Below are 18,747 nucleotides of genomic sequence, written 5' to 3'. Positions count from 1 at the left end.
CATCTATCTCCGCATTGTCTTTGGGGGGGGGGGAGGGGGCCTGACTCCTAACTCCTCTCACCTTGGGTTCTGCATCCCCTACCCACTTTGTCATGTATGTCTGTCCAAGTTAGATTGTAAGCTCTTTTGAACAAGGACCGTCTTTAAATGTTGAAATGTACAACACTGCGTATGCCTTTCAGCTCTATATAAGTGATAAGTAGTAGTAGTAGGGGCTGGAATGTATCTTCTGATTCTTGACACTCCTCAACATCCTTCAAGGCATTCTCATTGACACTCCTTCCAAGGTCGCAACTCTACTCCTACACACACCACAGTGCAACTAGACTTGTCTCTTCCTGATACATTTTTGGATGGCAATCTTTCAGATACAGCTTCAATGCCTGATCAGACTCTTCCCCCTGCCAGTTCATGAGGTAAATGGGGCATGATCTCTCAAGTAAAATGGAGTCAAAAAGAACCCTCTGCAGAATACAGAGAAGCACTCGACTATAAGGAATTGCAAAAACACTTCCTGAAGGTACCTCTACACAACTTTATGAAAAAAACTTTCCTGAAATACTAGGAATATGCCCTCTGTGTTCCAGTAGCTCCAAAGAGGTTGGATTCCCTGTATAAGCTTCAGTCCGCACCTGGGTTTGATAAACCACAGCTACCGCACAAGTCATTAGTAGTGGAATCCTGCCTAAAGAACCTATGCTAGGGTTCCCCCTAGTAGAGAGGGCAGTACACTAGACAAGTTTGGTTGCAGGGCTCCATGCTCATGAGCAAAATCCTAAATTACACCTTTTATATGTCCTTTTACATGAAGTCTCTGGTCCAGAGGATGTCAACTTTTTATCCATTCATACCCACTAAACATTTAGAGGCTGTCTAAGGTCCTGAGCCCCGATGGTCTTTCTTGCTGAACCTTTGAAGGTTTATTTCGCTCAGGTGCTGTCTGATGGTACCTTTCCAGATCATACTAACCATGCGCATATAGTGTTGATCCCAAAGCCTGATAAGAACCTGGCATTTGTGGACTCCTATAGGCCGATATTCTTAATAAATTATGAACTTAAATTGATGGCAAAAAATTTGGCCTCTCAATTGACTTCTCTGTTGCTTGGGGTGATCCATCCAGACCAGGTTGGTTTCGTTCGGGGAGGCAGGCAGTGTGGAATGTGCGCAAATTAATGGCTGCTCTGGGACATTGTGTTACTAATTCCCTTCCTGCTCTTTTTATTAGTTTAGATGCCTGTAAAGCCTTTGATTGTGTGGCTTGGGATTATCTATTTTCAATTTTGGCCAAATATAGTCTGGGAGGCCCTTTTTTGGATATGGTCAGAATATTATATACCAACCCTAGCTCAGCAGTCATGGTTAAAGGAACGGTGTCTGCTAATTTCTTAGTGGAGCGGGATATCCGACAGAGTTGTCCCCTTTATTGTTTATCTTATCGTTGGAACCTTTATTGCAGTGGATAAGAGAGGATAGGACTATTCTAGGTCTTCCTGTGAAGCAGGATGAAGTGCGTTGTTTGGTATTTGCAGATGATGTCTTATTGCTTTTGATTCAACCACAACGGTCATTTCAGTGGGTCTTGCAGTTGGTAGATTTACAAGGGGAGGTATCAGGTTTTGAATTGAACTTGGAGAAATCAGAGGCCTTGCTTCTAAGTAGGTACAATTATGAAGATTGGAATACTCCTTTCTCCTTACAGAAAGTGGCATACAGACTCATTACGGGTTATTTAAGGAAAGCTTATGCAAAGAATTTCACTGTATTGTTGGGGAAAACAAGGGATATTTTGGCTTTTTGGACTCATTGCCCACTGACCTTGAGGGGCCAAATTGCTTTGTTTAAAATGATATTGTTTCCAAAATGGATATATGTGATGCAAACTTTTCCTATGTATGTTACTAATAGGGACTTAGGCCTCTATCAGATATTTTTGAGAACATTTATTTGGAACAAGAAACCCTGCTTGACTCTTACACATTTGTCTTTGCTTGTGGGGAGAGGTGGCCTAGCTGTACCAGATCTGAGAAGATATATCGCCTGTCTCCTTAGACATTGTTAGACTGGATTAAGAATACTCAATATTATACCCCTGTTTCTCTAGAACAGCAGTTTTTGGCACTAACACATTTGCTATATTACCTTCATTCTAGAAGACCTCATCAGATTTTTCCTACCCTTTGTCATCCTTTACTGAAATCTATGTGACACTGTTGGCACTGGTTGTGTAAACGTATGCATCTGACTTATACTTCAACAATTTTATTGCCCTTATGGGGTAATCGTGATTTGGATTCTGATGCTACTAAGACTTATTTGCAGAGGTGGCTCACTCATGGTTTATGCTATGTGCAGGACATGGTGTCTGAACAGGAGACTCCTCTTCCTTTTCACAACCTTCAAACTCGGGCTGTTTGCAGACCAGGGACTGGCTTTATTATTGTCAAGTTTCCCATTACCTTCAGTCTCTGGACAATAACACCTTAAATGAAGATATGTCAGACATGGTAAAAGAAACTTTGACGCTATCTCGGCAGTCATGGACCAGCTTATCGTTCCACCAGGTCAGCTTTGGCAGTTTTAATGCCTCTTGGGATTATGACGCTTTGGTGGTCGTGTAGGATCTCTCCTCTCAAGAACAGATCACAGGTGATGGCTTATGTCTCCTTATGAAACACCTTAAGCCCCTGACTTGCTCTATTGTTTTGCAAGAACAGCATTGCAAATTCCTTTTATGTCTTTATATTTCTCTTTACAGAGCTTAAGTATCTGGGTTTGCCTCCCTTGCCCAGTATCCTAAGTGCCATTCTACTCCAGATGGATTATTTCATATGCTCTGGTCAAGTGAGAGACTTCAAACCTTTTGGTCTCTTGTTGGATTCTACTTACAGATAGTCCTGCATAAAAGGATTCTTTTGAGGGTGGATGTTTTGCTCTTTTCTCAGATTTCTTCTTTGGGATTGATTGGAGGAGGGAGGGGGGAAGGGAGGGTGTTTGTTATTGCAAAAAGCTTCTTTTTTGGCTAGGAAATGCATCCTTTTACTTTGGAGGCAGGCAGAGGTATCCAATGTTACTATGTGGAGAAATGAACTCTTTACTTTGTTAAAATTTGAATATTTGGATGTAAAACACTGTGGCCCTGGTCAGTGGTGAAAATTTTGGGTCATTTGGGCCTCTGTTTGGGACAGTTTGACACATAAAGCTCACAGTGCTCTTTTGGATTTTTGACACTGGAGTGCTTGGGTGGGGGAGATGATTTCAGTTTTGATAATGGTTGGACCTTTAAGTTTCCATGAAGAACACATGCAGTGGGCTTTTCTTTGTCTATTGCATTGTTGTATGTTATGACTTGTGTTATGAATCCTCTTGCTTGGTTGTAAAGTTGGTTTGTATTGTAAAAACATTTCTAAATAAAAATGATATGAAACCCCCCCCCCCCAACATTTAGAGGCTTACCAACACCTCATGCATGACTTCCTGGAAACTAGGAAATACATAGCTCATAGCGGTATCCATTGCTACAAAAGGCATAGACAAAGCTTGGCTCAGAATCTCAGATCTACATGCCAATGTTCCAGATAGTCTTTCCAACATACCCTACATGGGTGATGATTTGTTTGGTGATCATATAGAGGAGGTCACTCAAAAGATGAAAAGACATATAGACTGTATGACCACTCTCTCCTCGAAGGCGCAACAAGCACTTTTCAAGCTCCTATAGGTGTTCTTCATGCTATTCCAAAAATAAATACCGCCAGCCTTCAGTATCTACATAAACACCTATGCAGAAAACTGCTGTCTTCTCAACCTAAGCAGCAGCAGTCAATTTGACTCCCTCCTAAAGAGTTTACCAGTGTTTCTCAGTCCTCTCCTCAGAAACTCCCAATAGGAGGCAGACTCGTTCATTACCATCAATGCTGGTCTCTAATAATATCAGATCAATGGATACTCCAAGTAGTGAATCAGGAATATGCCCTATGTTTATAGACCACCAAACCACCCTCCAAGAGAGTCTAGTTTCAACAGAGAGCACTCCTCCACAACCTGCCCAACTCCCTTTTTTGGCTTCTTAACTTTGTTACTGAACAGATGGTCCTGGCAGCAGGTGGGAAGGCACACGTGCATGAGCAGTATGGGCAGTCTTTTAGTTTTAAAATGATAGCTCACTTTGGACAGTCCATGCTGGGATCCGTGGATGATGTCATACAGATGTGAGAATATCTGCCTGCTGTCCTTGGTTAACACCAGTTACAGATAAGTAACTGTGCTATTTCTTCCAGAAGCTTAATTACAAATACAAAGAGACATTATTATGTAGGATTCATATTTACTATGGGAGAAAATAGTACTATCAGAACTGGGGATGTCTTGGCTTCTAGGAAATTCTTTAAATGTTCCAGGACAGTAAAAAAAATTCTTACCTATCAATTTACTAACACATTTACAAAGAAACTGAAGGAAATAAGTCAATGTCAAGTTTAACTGTATCTAGAGCTGAAATCAAAAGTGTTTTTGTATTCAGCCTAAAGCCAAATTGATATTTATCAAGTTAGGAGATGGTACTTTCCTGTGTTTGAGGGACTTCTGGAGTCCCAGGCTGATTATTGGGAAAATATGTTAAAACACATGGTTGATCAATGGCCTGTTGACAGGAAAGGTGCAATAAATTTAACAGGCAACCCCATGGTTCTCCATAGAATTCTAGCTTGTTAAGTGCCAGAATAAGAAGCTGAAGTATGTACAGTGTTCCCCCAGTCGTTCGTGGTCGGCGGTTTGCGGTCCCGGTCATTTGCACTATTTTCCGACCGCGAACCGCCAACAAGGAGAGGACAGCTGGAGAGAGCAGCTTTGACACGCAGCTCCTGATTGGTAAGGCCCGACTTAATGCAGGAAGAGGCGGTCGGAGCATACAGCGAGCGATTTCCTTCACTCACCGGTGCTCCAGCTGCTCTCTCCTGCCTCTCCCGCTGCCCTCTCCAGTCTCCCCCATGAAAAACCATATTCACGGTTTTTCAAGATTCACGGCGGTTCCTTGAACGGAACCCCCGTGAATATCGGAGGATTACTGTAAAGTGAAAATCTTGTTTGGAGGGGATAGAATGACTTATAAAACTCACAGAAAATTATACCATCATAAATTAATGGACAGGGATGGTCAGTGGTCTTCATTATAAGGTGTATGGGGACAGACTTAAAGATTTCAATATGTATATTTTGGAGGAAAGGCAGGAGAAGGGAGATACGATAGAGACATTTAAATACCTACATGGCATAAATGCGCATAAGGCGAGTTTCTTTCATTTGAAAGGAAGCTCCAGAATGAAAGGGCATAGGATGAAGTTAAAAGGTGACAGGCTCAGGAGTAACCTAAGAAAATACTTTTTTATATAAATGGTGGTAGATGCATAGCTCCCGGTAGAGGTACTGGAGACAAAAACTGTTTGGGAATTCAAGATAGTGCGGCACAGGACATGGAATCTCTTAGGGAGAGCAGAGGAAAGTGGATGCTGTGGATGGGCAGATTGGATAGGTCATTTGGCCTTTATCTGCTATCATATTTCTGTGCCATCTAAAGGAATATAATAAATCTTCTATGATTGGGGAATGCTCATAGATATGAGAGTGATATGTTGAACACATCAGAAAATAAAGTTTTAAGTGAAGTTTTAAACTTATCAATGGCGCTTTCCATCCTGAGATAAATAGGAAAAGCATTCCATAATGAAGGGGCTGTTATTGAAAATAGTGTCATAAAAGATATGTCTAGAGGATAGAACAACCAATAGATTATATTGAGTAGACTGTAAAATTCTGGAGGGAGTATATGGAATCAGGAGACAATCTAAGAAGTCTGGAGTGTGAGTATTTTATAAGCTATTCTGTAATTAACTGGAAGCCAGTGTGCAGATTTTAAGAGGATGGATATTTTTGTCAGATACCTGAATAAAGTGCATTGCAGTGATCAATATGGAAAGATTAGGTTCTTACCTCAATAATCTTCTTTCTAGTAGAAAGACTCTCTATTCGTGAACTTGTGGGTAGTCAACCTCTTTTCGCAAGAACTCTTGTTGGGAGCTTCACTAGCATTCTTTTGCTCTGCCTCCCATCCCTCTGGGCTGTCCTTCAATTCCTCAGTTCATATCAAAGAAAATGTCAGCCCTGGAGAGGAGATACAATAGAGAGACACTCTCCGAGAAACATGTCAGCTCTGCTCGTATCATTACCATGTAACATATAAAACAAAATTTAAGCATTTACAATATATAACCAGGCGAAAACGAACAAGTCACCAACCTGAGCACAACCTGCACTGAGTGTGGGAGATTCTACAGATACCTCTAGATTCATCAATGTGGCAGTTGTGTTCTCTATCCTTGTTAAAGTTGGATAAAGAAAAGAAGCAAATGTCTGGATGCCCCAGCACATTCGAGGCAAGAATCAGGCAAATGAACATCTGATAGGGCAGGCTTCAGGAATAGAGTGTCTGTCTACTAGAAAGAAGATTAGTGAGGTAAGAACCTAATTTTTCCTTCTAATGCGACAAACACTCTATTCCTGAACCTGTGGGACATATCAAAGCAGTCCCCCAAGTTTAGGGCAGGACAGGGCAGAAAATATGAATGTGTAGTCCTGTTTGGCTGCCACGCCTACTCTGTAAAACTTTGTGAATGTATGTAAAGAAGACCAAGTGGCAGCTCTACAGATTTCTTCTGAGGACACTGCCAAAGATTCCATCCATAAGGAAGCAATGCTTTCAGTAGAGTGCGCCTTTACGGATAAAGGTGGACGTTTTCAAACTTCCGATATAAGCTAAAGGAATGGCCATATGGATCCATCTCAAAATAGTCACTTTCAAGGCTGGTTGACCTTTATCAGCAGTCTCAGCAAATACAAACATATGATCCAACAATCAAAATTTGCTCATGACTTTCAGATACCAAGTCAGAGTCTGTGCACGTCCAATGATTTCAACTCTTGATCACCTTTTCTCGATCCAGAGGGTGTGAAGGCAGGCAAGCGTAATTCCTGGCTGATGTGGAAGCTGGAAACCATGTTCGGTAAGAAAAATGGGACTTTGCACAAGACCATGCTAGAATCTGAAATCCTGATAAATGGATCTCTGCAGCCTGAAGTTTTGACACTCTTCGTGTGGAGGTAATTGCCACCAAAAACACTGTTTTGATGGTGAGGTCCCTCAAGGAAGCATGTCCCAGAGGTTCATAGGGTGCTCTCGCTAGCGCCTGGAGGACCAGATTAAGATTCCATGTTGGAAAAACACTGATGCACCTGAGGGCAGAGACATGATGCTCCATTCAAAACGCTGGTCACATCTGGATGTGCGGTTATAATGCTCCTATTAATCCTAGGTCCAAAACAGAAAAGCCCTGCTATCTGAATTTTCAGGGAGCTAACCATTAGGCCTTTTCCCCTACTTTCCCGCAGGAAGATATGCTGCTTTAGTCGCCTTCTTCCTGCATCTTAGAAGGATGGAAACCATATCATCTAAATAGCCTTTACACGACAGTGCTGTGCACTCAAGAGCCATGCCGTACGACCAAAGCATTATGGATCCTGCAGGGCAATTTGACCCTCCATGAGCAGCTGGGAATAACACGAAAGTTTGATTCCTTTGCAGCTAGACAGTGGCCTTGGTCAATCTGGTGCTACCAGAATCACAGGTCCTTTGCTAATTTGGGGGATAAAAGCTACACTGTAGGTTCCGTTATAAAAATCATTTTAGATCTTAAAAGAGCAAGCTTTACTTAGCTACTTTCCATAAAATAAAAGCCTGTTATAGTTTATAAACTTGAATTTTCTGCTAGAGATAGTCTTTGGGAGGCAGGGTCTGGCTTAGTCTGCATTCCCTCCCACCCGTAGATCATTTCCTTTACTTATAGTCTTAATTTAAATAGTTAATTATCCTACTTAGGACAACAGGTAAACTGGTTATTACATATTCTTAATATATTTAATTACTCGCTAAGACTCACTCACTAAATAAAGCATATAAATTCTCTTATGGCTCTCTACACCAGTCTAACATTCACAGTATCTTAATAGGATTTAATTATGCAGTTCAATAATAAGATGAAGACAGTAGTCCAGCAGAAGGAGGAGAGCTATCTAGTCTTTTTCAACGAGTGTCACATGTATGATTATCTCCCAGTTAGTGAGAAATCATATGTGTGTGCTTGCTGCACAAAGCTCCTCACTCTCAAAGAACAAGTCTGTTCCCTTGAGGTTAGAGTTGCATACTTGGAGAAGCTAAGGGAGACAGAGAGGTACATAGAAAAGACCCACAGGGACATTGTAGGGAAGTCCCACCTCCAGTCTGGCAGCCTCTTTGTTGCCTTGGAGGAGGGAGGTCTCCTAAAAAGAGAACATCACCCCTGGTGATGCAGAAATGATCCTGTAGTCAGGACCTGCCCACCAGAAGATGCAATATCCTATTACACTCAGGATCTATCTCCAGGGGCTACTGCCCAGAAGGGAGGAGTTAGGATGGCTGTTGTAGTGGGAGATTCAATCATTAGGCATGTGGAAAGCTAGGTGGCTGGTGGGCATGAGAATTGCCTGGTCACTTGCCTGCTTGGTGCAAAGGAAGCGGGCCTCATGCATCACTTAGGATATTAGAGAGTGCTGGGGAGGAGCAGGCTGTCTTGGTACATGTACATAACAACATAAGAATTGCCTTACTTGGATAGACTGAAGGTCCAACAAACCCAGTATCTTGTTTCCAACAGTGGCCAACCCAGGTCCCAAGCAGCTAGCTAGATCCCAAGTAGCAAAACAGATTCTATGCTGCTTATTCTAGGAATAAGTGAATTTCCCCAAGTCATCTCAATAATGGCCTAAGGACTTCTCTTTTAGGGAATTGTCCAAACATTTTATAAACCCCACTAAGCTAACTGATTTCACCACATTCTCTGGTAATGAATTCCAGAGTTTAATTACAAGAAATATTTCTCTGATTTGTTTTAAATCTACTATTTAGTAGCTTCATCGCATGTCTCATAGACCTAGTATTTTTGGAAAGAGTGAACAAGCAATTCACATCTACCCTTTCCATGCCACTCATTATTTTATAAACCTCTATCATATCACCCAAGTCATCTCTTCTCCAAGCTGAAGAGCCCTAGCCACTTTAGCCTTTCCTCATAGGGAAGTCACCCATTCCTTTTATCATTTTGGTCACCTTCTTTGAACATTTTCTAATTCCGCTATATCTTTTTTGAGATACGGTAACCAGAACTGCACATAGTATTTGATGTGCAACCGTACCATAGAGTGATACAAGGGCATTATAACATTTTCATCTTTGTTTTCCATTTCTTTACTGATAATTCCTAACATTATATATGCTTTCTTAGCAGCTGCTGCTTATTGAGCTGAAGGTTTCAACGTATTCTAGATCCTTTTCCTGGGCAGTGACTCCTAACAGAACCCAGCATCACATAACTATAGTTCAGGTTCCTCTTTCCCACATGCATCACTATGCACTTGCTCACATTAAACGTCATCTGCCATTTTGACGCCAAGACTTCCAGTCTCACAAGGTCCTATTGCAATCTTTCACAAACCTCTTGCAATTTAACAACTTTGAGGGAGGTTTTGGAAGCCAAATTTAAGCTCTTAGGAAGAAAGCTGAAACCCAGATCCTCCAGAGTAGCATTTTCAGAAATGCTCCCTATTCCAGATGTAGGACCCAAGAGGTAGCCAGAGCTCCAAAGTCTCAATGTGTGGTTGAGATAGATGGTGCAGGCAGGGTTGAGGGATTTATATTTGTTGGGAACTGAGCTACTTTCAAGGAAAGGAGGGAGTCAGGCTGCTGGCACTAATGTACACGCTGAGAATAAATTTTCCCCATCCTGTTCTCTTGTTTGCGAAGTACCTCAGGGTTCTCCATTGTCTCCCATATTATATATATATATATATATATATATATATACATATATATATATATATATATATATATATATATATATATATATACACACACACACACACACACATATATTCAAATATTTCAGTGTCGTTATATATATATATATATATATATATGTAATTTGGTCCTGTTACACACAACTTACCTTCTTCTATAAGATTAAGTTCGGGTGATTCCCTGAAGATTGAATTTTCATCTAGAATCCTTGGATTTGTTTTGGATTTCACTCTCTCTTTGACTAACCAAATTAATAACATATCTAAAAAGTGTTTTTTTTAGTTTACGGATGCTAAGGAGGGTTCATGGATCTTTCATCAACATCACTTTGCTTTATTGGTCCAGTCCATAATATTAGCTTATCTGGACTATGCCAATTCCCTTTACATCGGTTTAAGTAAGTTTAACTTGAAGAGATTATAGCTTATTCAGAACACGGCTGCCAAATTGATTTTTGGTAAAAACAAATATGATCATGTTACTCCATTGCTGAGGGCATTGGCTTCCGATGTATTGGAGGGTTCAGTTTAAATGTGCTAATGTTTTTAAGAGTTTATATGGGATTCTTTTCCCCACTGTTTCCTCTTTCTTTTAACTCTTTATTGTCTCCGGTCTACTAGGAATATAGATAAATTCAAATTAATATTCCCTTCTATTAGAGGGATTCAAACTTTAGGTAGGCTTTCACACTTTTTGGCATTTACTATGGTGAAAATTTGGAATAATCTCCCTTCAGATATTAGAACTTTTTCTTCACTGACTTGCTTTAGAAAAACCTTGAACACGTATTTGTTTAAGAAATTTTAACTGATAACTGAAAGATGATGTATCTATTAAGAATTTTCTAGTTGATGACTGAATGTTGATATTTACTGACTTTTTCCTGTCTGAAGCTGTTGGTGCAATGTGCGGCGGCAGCGAAGAACGCGAATAGAATGCTAGGCATGATAAAAAAGGGAATCACGAGTAGATCGGAGAAAGTCATAATGCCGCTTTATAGAGCGATGGTCAGACCACACTTGGAATACTGCGTCCAGCATTGGTCTCCATAACTAAAGAAGGATATCATACTGCTAGAGAGGGTGCAGAGACGAGCAACAAAGCTGGTGAAAGGTATGGAGAACCTGGATTACGAGGAAAGACTTAAGAGACTGGGGTTGTTCTCCCTTGAGAAAAGGAGACTACGAGGGGATATGATCGAGACATTCAAAATACTGAAAGGAATCGACAAGATAGAGCAGAAAAAAAACGTTATTTACAATGTCCAATGTGGCACGGACAAGAGGACATGGGCTGAAGCTAAGGGGGGACAAGTTCAAGACAAATATCAGGAAGTTCTGCTTCACACAACGAGTGGTGGACACCTGGAATGCTCTCCCAGAAGAGGTAATTGCGGAATCCACCATTCTAGGATTTAAGGGTAAGTTAGATGTACATCTCCTTATGAGTGGCATGAAGTGACATGGGTAGGTGTAGGCTAGATGCACTTCTCTTTACGAGAAGCTTGGAGCGATATGGGGACCAAAACTATGCCAGGGTACACCTGGCGGGAACCTCCGCGTGTGCGGATCGCCGGACTTGATGGACCTAGGGTCTGTTCCGGAGATGGCGCTTCTTATGTTCTTATTATTGTTTACTAGTTGTTTAGCCCGTTACATTAACGGGTGCTAGCAGCCCTTTTCCCTTACTTTTACCTCCTCCCTGTCCAGCAGCACCCCCACCCATTCCCTGCTCCCCCTATATAGCAGTAGCCTTCTCCTTTTATCTCCCCCTATTCAGCATCACCCCATTTCCAGCTCCCCATATCCAGCAGTAGCTTTCCTCCTTTGCAGGAGCCCTTCTCCCTTCCTTTTACCTCCCCCCCCCTCTAGCAGCACCTCTTCCCTGCTTCCCCTATCCAGCAGTAGGCCTCCCTTCCTGTTACCTCCCCCCCTGTCCAGAATCACCTCTTCCCTGCTCCTCCTGTACTGCAGCACCCCCTTACCTGCTCCCCCTGTCCAGTCCGGTGATCTCCAGCCATCAGGCTGGCTCCTGCAGGGAGTCTAGTTCCTATCCGGTCCCTGCCAGGCGTGCGAGCCTACTCCGCCCCCTCCCAACCTGCCGGGAGTATTTGAATTAGACCCGACGGTTACTGTTGAGGGAAGCACTCCTCACTGGACTCAGCGGTGAACTCCAGCCATTGAGCCGACATCCGCCTTGTTTTTTTTTTTTTTTAGTTGAAAGACGCGGCGGTGGCGCCTCTCATGATCCCCGCCTGCGTCGGAAGTCCGACGCAGGCGGGGATCGTGAGAGTAGCCACCGCCGCGTCTTTCAAAGAATCGTAAGCCGCGCATGTGCACTTCCTATGTGTCGCTACAGCTCACGGAAAACCGGCACACACTTAGGAAGTGCGCATGCGCGGCTTACCATTTTATTATATTAGATTAATGTCTTAGGGGAATGACCCGGTATATAAGACTAAAGATTGGATTAGATGAGATTAGTTTAAAAAGGAAGCCAACAGTCACCCAAGAGCAGATGCTTCGGTGTGAAGTATCCTTGAAGGATACTGCTGAATCAGAACACTTAGGGAGTCCCAGTAGAGAGGTTTCAATAATGGTGAAAGAAAGCTAAGAGTGCTTAACAGAGAAGCAGAGCAAAGATGTCAAGTTATCCCTGTCGTCTTCTCATCACCCTGTAGATACAAGGAAAAAACATTATTTGAAGTGTCTGCATACAAATGCTAGAAGTCAAAAAACAAAGTAGGATAATTGGAGTATATAGCACTGAATGAGGTGGTAGATATAATAGGCATCTCAGAGACCTAGTGGAAGGAAGACAATCAATGGGACACTTTGTTACCTGGGTAAAAATTATATCATAATGATAGAGCAAATCAAATTGGAGGGGGGTGAGGTGTTGCATTATATGTTAAAAAGGGAATTGGATAAATCAAAATAAGCATTCTGCACAACACAAATAGCAATTTGGAATCCATATGGATAGAAAGTCCAAAAATGAAGAAAAGGAATATATGGGTAGGGTTATACTACTGTCCCCTGGGACAGAATGAGCAGACAGATGAAGAAAAGTTTTCAGAGATTAGGAAAGCTGGCACATTTGGTAACAGTATAATAATGAGTGATTTCAACTATCACAGCATTGACTGGATAAATGTTACATCAGGGAGTGCTAGAAAGCTAAAATTCCTAGATGTACATGACTGCTTCTTGGAACAACTGATCCAGAAACTGACAAGAAGGGGAGCTATTTTAGATTTGGTCCTTAGTGGAATGCAGGACATGGTTTTCAAGGGTGATGAGGTGGAGGAATTGAAAGAAATCTTGGTGAACCTGGAAGACATACTAAGCCAAATTGACAAGTTAAAGGGTGGTAAATCACCTGGACCAGATAGCATACATCCCAGGGTACTGAAAGAATTTAAACATGAAATTGCTGATCTGTTATTAGTGATCTGTAACCTATCGCTAAAATCATCTGTAGTACCTGAAAATTTGAGGGTGATCAATGTTACGCCGATTTTTTAAAAGGGTTCCAGGGGAATTACAGACCAGTAAGCCTGACCTCAGTGCCAGGCAAAATAATGGAAACAATAATAAAATTGTGGAGCATGAAGAAAAACATGATTTAATCAGAGAGAGTCAGCATGGGTTCAGCCGAGGGAGGTCTTGCCTCAGTAATTTGCTCAACTTCTTTGAAAGTGTGAATAAACGTAGATAAAGGTGAGTTGATAGATATAGTACGGACAACAGGATGCCCCGACGTAGGAACAAAGGACCACTACTCATACACAAGAGAGGTCGACCTCACAGCCAACAAAGGAGAACAAGCAGGAAAGGACAACTCAGACACAGGAGGGGATGACCACACAGCAAACATGGGAGATAACACAGGAGCAGTAAAGGATACCGTAAATGAAACTGTAAGGACAGCCAAGAGTAGAAGGTCCAAAAAGGTAACACGAAGGGAACTTAGATGTATGTATACAAATGCTAGAAGTCTAGGAAACAAAATGGGAGAACTAGAGACGATAGCAAGACATGAGAACATGGATATCATTGGCATAACAGAAACATGGTGGAATGAAGAAAACAAATGGGACACAGTACTACAGGGATACAAACTATATAGAAGAGATCGAGAAGGGCAGAAAGGTGGAGGTATTGCCCTATATGTTAAGGAAGAAATAGATTCTGTTGGAATGAGTACAACAGACAGGAAAGAGAAGCTGGAGTCCCTCTGGATCAAAATTCCTGGTCGCAATGGCGCAGATATAAAAATTGGCCTTTACTATCGTCCCCCAGGACAGGCGGAAGTCACTGACTCAGAAATGATGGAGGAAATCAAACAAGTATGCAAGACAGGCAATGTAGTTATATTGGGAGACTTCAATTTCCCAGGAATAGACTGGAAACTAGGAGCCTCCAACTGCGGCAAGGAGGCCAAGTTCCTGGAGGTGCTAGGGGATTGCTTCCTGGAGCAAATGGTAAAAGAGCCGACAAGAGGCGACGCCACCTTGGACTTGGTCCTAAATGGTCTCACTGGACCGATAACAGAAGTAGAAGTCATGGTTCCACTGGGAACGAGTGATCACAATGTAATCAACTTTAAACTTGACATCGGGAAAGGGAAACATGTCAAAACCTTAACCACCACCTTAAACTTTAAAAAGGGTAAATACGATTGCATGAGAGCCATGGTAACAAAACGACTCGAGAAGATGGTGGACAAACTTGAAACAGTAGATCAGGCATGGTGCCTATTGAAAAATACTATTGCAGAAGCACAAGATCTCTACATTCCGAGGATTTCCAAAGATCGGAGAACTAAAGGCAAAAGAGAACCGGCATGGCTTACCATACAGGTGAAGGAAGCCATAAAGGTAAAGAAGGACTCTTTCAAAAAATGGAAATGCACGAAGACAACCGAAGCCTGGAACAAACATAAAGATGAACAGAAGAAATGTCACAAGGCGGTGAGGGAAGCAAAACAGGACTATGAGGAAAAAATAGCCCGGGAGGCCAAAAACTTCAAGCCCTTCTTTAGATACGTGAAAGGGAAAAAACCTGCAAAAGAGGCAGTGGGACCCCTGGACGACAAGGGAAGAAAAGGGTACATCAAGGAAGATAAACAAATCGCAGACAAACTAAATTCCTTCTTTGCGTCCGTTTTTACGAAGGAGGACACCTCAACAATACCTGAAGCGGAGAAAGTGTTTGCAGGAGAAATAGAAGACAGCCTCACCACAGTTGAAGTGGACTTAGCCCAGATATACTATCAGATCGACAAACTTAAAAGTGACAAATCACCTGGACCGGATGAAATTCACCCGAGAGTCTTGAAGGAATTGAAGATTGAAATTGGAGAGTTATTGCAAAAACTTGCAAACCTGTCAATCAGAACTGGTCAGATACCAGACGACTGGAGGAAAGCGAACGTCACGCCAATTTTCAAAAAAGGATCGAGAGGAGAACCGGGCAACTATAGACCTGTGAGTCTTACGTCTGTCCCAGGCAAGATGATTGAATCACTGATCAAGGATAGCATAGTTCAGCACTTGGACACACACGACTTGATGAAACCCAGTCAACATGGATTCAGGAAAGGGAAATCGTGTCTGACGAATTTACTCCAATTCTTTGAGACCGTGAACGAGCAAATTGATAGTGGAAAGCCGGTGGACATAATATACTTGGACTTCCAGAAAGCATTTGACAAAGTTCCACACGAAAGACTTCTCAGGAAGCTACAAAGCCATGGCATAGAGGGAGATATACAAAGATGGATAGGCAAATGGCTGGAAAACCGAAAGCAGAGAGTGGGCATAAATGGGAAGTTCTCCGACTGGGAGAGAGTGACTAGTGGTGTGCCCCAGGGCTCGGTACTTGGGCCGATCCTTTTTAATATTTATATCAATGACCTGGAAAACGGAACATCCAGTGAGATCATCAAGTTTGCAGACGACACAAAACTCTGCCGGGCAATCAGATCGCAGGAGGACAGTGAGGAACTCCAGAGCGATTTGTGTCGGTTACAAAAATGGGCGGAGAAATGGCAGATGAAGTTCAACGTGGAGAAATGCAAGGTAATGCATTTAGGCAGTAAAAATAAGGAATACGAGTACAGAATGTCAGGTGCAACTCTGGGGAAAAGTGAACAAGAAAGAGATCTGGGTGTACTGATAGATAGGACCCTGAAGCCGTCGGCACAATGCGTGGCAGCGGCAAATAAGGCAAATAGAATGTTGGGCATGATAAAGAAAGGAATCTCGAGTAGATCGGAGAAAGTTATAATGCCGCTTTATAGGGCAATGGTCAGACCCCACTTGGAATACTGCGTCCAACATTGGTCTCCCTACCTAAAGAAGGATATAAAACTGCTGGAGAGGGTGCAGAGACGAGCAACTAAACTAGTGAAGGGTATGGAGAAACTGGAATATGAGGATCGACTTAAAACACTGGGATTGTTCTCCCTTGAGAAAAGGAGACTGCGTGGGGATATGATCGAGACCTTCAAAATACTGAAAGGAATTGACAAAATAGAGCAGAGAAGATTATTTACAATGTCCAATTTGACACGGACAAGAGGACATGAAATGAAGCTAAGGGGGGGCAAGTTCAGGACTAATGTCAGGAAGTTCTGCTTCACACAGAGAGTGGTTGACATCTGGAATACTCTCCCAGGGGAGATTATTGCGGAATCGACAGTCCTAGGTTTCAAAAGCAAACTAGATGCATATCTCCTTGAGATAGGCATATAAAGATATGGTTGGCTATAAAATAAGCCAGGTGAATACCTAGCAGGGCCTCCGCGTGTGCGGATCGCCGGACTTGATGGACCGAAGGTCTGATCCGGAGATGGCGCTTCTTATGTTCTTATGTTCTTATGTTATATCTAGATTTCCAGAAAGCTTTTGGCAAAGTTCCTCATGAGATACTCCTAAGAAAATTAGAGAGTCATAGGACAGGGGGCAATGTTCAATTGTGAATTAAGAATTGGTTATTGGACAGAAAACAGAGGGTAAGGTTAAATGGCCATTTTTATCAGTGGAGGACGTTAAACAATGGTGTGTCACAGGAATTTGTACTGGGACTTATTTATAAATGATCTGAAAATTGGAACTATGAGTGAGGTGATTAAATTTGCATATGACACTAAACTGTTCAAAGTTGTTAAAACACATGTGGACTGTGAAAAACTGCAGGAAGATCTCAGGAAATTGTAAGACTGGGTGTCTAAATGACAGACAATATTTAATGTAGACAAATGCAAAGTGATACACAATGGGAAGAATAATCCAAATCATAGTTACCAGATGTGGGTTCAGCACTCAAGAAAAAGATTTGGGTTTCATCTTAGACAATGCACTGAAACCTTCTGCCCATGTGCGGTGGTGGCCAAAAAGCAAACAAGATGCTAGGAATTATTGGAAAAGGGATGGTAATGCGAAAGAGACAAGATGGTGTCGCATAGAAGACACTGTGGTTTTGCCTTATGCCATTTACATTTATTACCTGGTATTTGTTGGTTCTTATGCAAAAGAGATGAGGGAGGACGGCTGTTGCTTGCTGGCAGCCAGAGAGTTCCTCGTTGCGGCAATTGGCAATTATGGCATTTGTTTAGTCTTCTGATTGAGGCATTCCACCTCATTTGAATATAGAGGAGATATTGGCTTTCGGGAGCACGATTTTCCTTATACCCACAAGGCCAGCACCTCCCCAGCAGCTGCGAGACATGGGGACGTCAGAAACTTTGCAGTATTCAAATGTAGTGTTGCCTGTGGAGTTGAGGGCATGCTGAGTACTCATGAAAGAGTGGCGGCTCTGACATCTGCTGAAGAAGTGAAAGGGAAGTTGTTGGAGGTGGGAGGAATATCTGTTATTCCACCTCTGTCTAAGCCTGTAGAACAGACATGTCAATCTCTGGCCTGCAGTGTAATAAAATTTGGCCTGCCAGCCAATTAAAAAATTTCATTGAAGCTGGCCTGCTGGCTGACAGGTACAAGTGCTGCATCAGCTGTAGGTTCATGTGGCTTCCCGGTCTCACATTAAAGCAGCCTGCAGAGGATCGCTGGTTGGTTGTAACGATCCTAGCAGGCTGCCGAAGCCCCAGCAGCATGTTCCTTCTGCCGCAGTCCTGTACGTCAGAGGAGGGACGGACCGCGGCAGAGGAACATGCTTTGGAAGCTGATGACAACCTGCTAGGATCGCTACAGCTGACCAGTGATCCTCTGCAGGCTGCTTTAATGTGAGACCAGGAAGCCTAGAAATGATACCAACAGCAAAATAGTTAGGTATAAGTTTGCAGGAAGGCAGAATAGGCAAACTTTCAAAATGGCATCACTAACAGCCTGTTTCACAAAGCCGCGCAGCAACAGCTCCGAAGCCTTTAAAATCTCTATGGGATTTGGGGCCGCTAGCGCGGCTTTGTAAAACAGGCCCTAAGGAAAGATGCCAGACCTCCGGGGGAGGGAAGGGAAACGGAAGGGAAGGAGAAGGAGGCCCTGGCAAGTGAATTATCAGAAGACAACCGGAGCCTGGGACCACAACATGATTTGAATAATGACCAGACAACAAAAGGTAGAAAAAAATAAATTTTATTTTCTGTTTTATGATTACAATATGTCAGATTTGAAATGTGTATCTTGCCAGAGCTGGTGTTAGACAACAGGCATGAATTAGGACCTAAAAGAGAGAGGAAAAGTATTTTTTTATTTATTTTGTTTACATCACAGAGACGGAATGGGGTTGGAGAGGTTGTAACCCTATACTTCTATTAAGACTAAGGGGTCCTTTTATTATGGT

The 18,747-nt window shown here is 42.4% G+C and overlaps 1 protein-coding gene across 10 annotated transcripts in view; it reads right to left on the bottom strand.

Annotated features, from left to right (window-relative positions):
* The window catches only part of NCOA1 (nuclear receptor coactivator 1), a 631,796-nt gene that overhangs the window by 36,790 nt on the left and 576,259 nt on the right, over positions 1-18,747 (bottom strand). For 2 of the 10 annotated variants that reach the window (XR_004538963.1, XR_004538966.1), the window contains exon 23: positions 18,577-18,627. The exons of the other annotated variants lie outside the window; for them this stretch is intronic. The gene's annotated coding sequence lies outside the window, so the exon portion shown is untranslated. Of the gene's footprint in view, positions 1-18,576; positions 18,628-18,747 lie in introns of those variants that run through there. 10 annotated transcript variants of the gene reach the window in all.

The sequence above is a fragment of the Geotrypetes seraphini genome, chromosome 3 (assembly GCF_902459505.1).
Source record: "Geotrypetes seraphini chromosome 3, aGeoSer1.1, whole genome shotgun sequence".
Lineage (NCBI taxonomy): Eukaryota > Metazoa > Chordata > Amphibia > Gymnophiona > Dermophiidae > Geotrypetes > Geotrypetes seraphini.
This window is presented reverse-complemented; position numbering and strand designations above follow the sequence as displayed.